The sequence below is a fragment of the Cucurbita moschata genome, unplaced genomic scaffold, assembly GCF_002738365.1.
Source record: "Cucurbita moschata cultivar Rifu unplaced genomic scaffold, Cmos_1.0 Cmo_Scf00047, whole genome shotgun sequence".
Classification (NCBI taxonomy): Eukaryota; Viridiplantae; Streptophyta; class Magnoliopsida; order Cucurbitales; family Cucurbitaceae; genus Cucurbita; species Cucurbita moschata.
In genome coordinates this window covers 93,562-97,245 of record NW_019268563.1, presented here as the reverse complement: position 1 = coordinate 97,245, position 3,684 = coordinate 93,562, and the positions used below count along the sequence as shown (strand labels likewise).

At 39.8% G+C, this 3,684-nt stretch overlaps 1 non-coding gene across 1 annotated transcript; it reads right to left on the bottom strand.

Moving 5' to 3' along the window:
• Positions 1 to 1,695: 1,695 nt before the first annotated feature.
• Positions 1,696 to 1,769, bottom strand: TRNAN-GUU. The gene has a single exon. It is a non-coding gene; the product is annotated as a tRNA-Asn (tRNA).
• Positions 1,770 to 3,684: the final 1,915 nt, after the last annotated feature.

Here is a 3,684-nt window from a genome sequence, read left to right as displayed (position 1 = left end):
CCCACCATGAGTAGATGTTGTTTGCTTTGGCTCGTTACGTATATCCGTCAGCCTCACGGTTTTAAAATGCATGTACTATGGAGAGGTTTTCCAGCATCCTCGCTGGCAGTTTACTAGGGAGAGGTTTCCACACCCTTATAAGAAATGTTTTATCTTCTCTCCAACCGATCTGGAATCTCACAATCCACCCACTTGGGGGCCCAGTGTCTTCGCTGGCACATCGCCTGGTGACTAGCTCTGATACCATATCTCAAGTCCACCGTTAGCAGATATTGTCCACTTTGGTGCATTACGTATCACCACCAGCCTCACGGTTTTAAAATGCGTCTACTAGGAAGATTATTCCACGCCCTTAAAAGAAATGCTTCCTTACTCTCTCCAACCGCTAGCAGATATCTTCCATTTTGGCCTGTTATGAATCGCCGTCAGTCTCACAGTTTTAAAACGAATCTAGTATGGAGAGGTTTTCTAGTGTCCTCGCTGGCAGTCTACTAGGGAGAGATTTTTACACCCTTATAAGAAATGTTTTATCTTCTCTCGAACCGATCTGGGATCTCACAATCCACCCACTTGGGGGCCCAGTGTCTTCGCTGGCACATCGCCTGGTGACTAGCTCTGATACCATATCTCAAGTCCACCGTTAGCAGATATTGTCCACTTTGGTGCATTACGTATCACCACCAGCCTCACGGTTTTAAAATGCGTCTACTAGGAAGATTATTCCACGCCCTTAAAAGAAATGCTTCCTTACTCTCTCCAACCGCTAGCAGATATCTTCCATTTTGGCCTGTTATGAATCGCCGTCAGTCTCACAGTTTTAAAACGCATCTATTAGGAAAAGGTTTCCACTGTTATAAGGAATGGTTCATTCACCTCTCCAACCAATGTGAGATTTGTTAAAAAGTAGTCATGATGGCCGAGTGGTCTAAGGTGCTAGACTTTTATCATAAAATGATATGAACTTTTTTATTTAGATCTTTTACCTTTTCGAATTTAAAGCTATATATGGTAGATAGTTATATATATTAGATGGTTATATGTGGTAAAACTATATATAGTAAACTGAACTATATATATATATATATCCCCTTGGGACAGCTTTGAAAATGTACTTTTTCTGTGTTCTCTCCTATTGGAAATACCTGAATTTATAATGCAAATCTTTAGCGAGAGTTCTCCTTGCATTTTCTTATCGAGTGTGTGCGTTGTTGGCATTTTCTTATCAAGTGTGTGCGTTGTTGTGCGATTCTACCAACTGGTAATTTATAATACAAATTCTTTAGTGAGAGTTCTGCTTACATTTTATTATCGAGTGTGTGCATTGTTGTGCGATTCAACCCATTGGTATCAGAGCTAGGTGAAATTCACCACGATCTGTGAAGATGGAAAGTTCAAAGATTGGAATTGAGAAGTTCAATGGATCCGATTTCAGTTTATGAAAGATGGAGATTGAAGAATATCTTTACTAGAAAGATCTTCACGAACCCCTATTGAGAGTAAAGCATAAGTTCAAATATTGGAATTGATAAGTTCGATGGATCCGATTTCAGTTTATGACGAACCCCTGTTGGGGGTAAAGTCGGATACCATGACCATGAAGGTATTGGGCTCAAATGCGATTTCAACTAGTCGTAGCTACCTAAAAAGCTATCTTATCTTCATAAGAAACACTTGGTTACCAATTGCCATCGCTAGCTATAAAAAGAGGGTTTGAACCTCCGACCTTATGGTTAACAACCATACGCTCTAACCAACTGAGCTATTCCAACCAAATATTTATAATTGTCTGAGCCCACCAATAGTAGATGTTTTATGCTTTGGCTCGTTATGTATCGCAGTCAGCCTCACAGTTTTAAAACGAATCTAGTATGGAGAGGTTTTCTAGTGTCCTCGCTGGCAGTCTACTAGGGAGAGATTTTTACACCCTTATAAGAAATGTTTTATCTTCTCTCGAACCGATCTGGGATCTCACAATCCACCCACTTGGGGGCCCAGTGTCTTCGCTGGCACATCGCCTGGTGACTAGCTCAAGTACCATTTGTAACAGCTCAAGCCCATCGCTAGTAGATATTGTCCACTTTGGCGCGCATTACGTATCACCATCAGCCTCACGGTTTTAAAATGCATCTACTAGGAAGATTTTTCCACACCCTTAAAAGAAATGCTTCCTTACTCTCTCCAACCGCTAGCAGATATCTTCCATTTTGGCCTGTTATGAATCGCCGTCAGTCTCACAGTTTTAAAACGCATCTATTAGGAAAAGGTTTCCACTGTTATAAGGAATGGTTCATTTCCCTCTCCAACCAATATGGGATCTATTAATTGGTAGTCAGGATGGCTGAGTGTTTTAAGGCACCAAACACAAGTTTTGGTCCTTGTGAAAGGGCGTGGGTTCAAATCCCACTTCTAACACAATTCAAATTGTTGTGTTTTTTAATCTCTCTACCTTCCCCAAATATCTCCCTAACAGTTCCTACAACCCCAAATATCTCTGCAAAAAAACAAAAAAAAACAAAACTGAAAGAAAAAATGGCAGATTTTGGGTATGTTGGGTTTTATGTCCTAAAACTCATTATTTGTAATCAAAGATATGTTCTATTTTCAATAAAGTTATTATTGATGTTTATTCAGAAAAAATTGTTATTGAATAAAGTGAACTTTACGACCATTAATCTAAATTCAATAAACTAAGAACACTCTGGCTATAGTATGAATACTTGAACTATATGTAGAGACATAAAAGTGGATCAAGTCCAAGTATATAGTCAAAATGATCTATAGTATAAGGATAAGGCTGAGTACCTTATTCTGGGGACACTATGGATGCGGCCCACTTTTGTATATGATATAAACAATGTGATCATTAAATTGTACATGTGGAGACATGTGAGTGGGGGCGTCCTATGCAATGAGTATTGCATAAGATCGGACCATGAAGAAAATCACTCTCACTTTATAATGTCGTTTACTGTTGAGACTGATTTTCTTTTCATTCGATGACCTAGGTAACTCGATCTTATTCCTGAGCTAACCATGAACTCCTGTTCATTCGGAATTATCCTTAAATTTGCATGGGTGACAGTGGCTTGAGTTCGCCGACTCAATAGGCCTCCCATTTCAGGGGTAAGACTGGGTGAATAGCTGGGGACGTGGGGTGCAAGATGGAATTCGCTCCAATTCACTTTTAAGAGAGGTAGTTCCCTTAAGTACTGACTCCAGGTCTTGAACAAGGGGCCCCACCCACTCATTGGCCTGAGAGGGATTCGGGTTACTGGTTGGACAACAAACAAGAAGTAACTTCAGGGGTAAAACGGCTAATTGACCCAACTCTAGTTACGAACAACCTGTGAAGGATCGACTTACTAATCATGGTTATATCAAATGGACAGAACTATATCTATAATGAGGGGAGTGCAACTATTAGGCTATAGTGGAGTGTCCTAGTAGTTATCGAATGTTGGTTAAGAAGGTTAATGAGTTTAGCCGGTTAATCTTGGATCGTTGGAGCCCATGATCTATAGGTCCATTAGGTCCCTCTGCTAGCTCATATCGGACTAAACCATAGAACAATGTGACAAGTGAGTTCGAAATGTTCGAATTCAAATTAGGGAATATGCGTTACATATATACGATATATTTAACCGCATTTTTGTTTTATTTACGAATTAAACAAAAAGAGAGAAT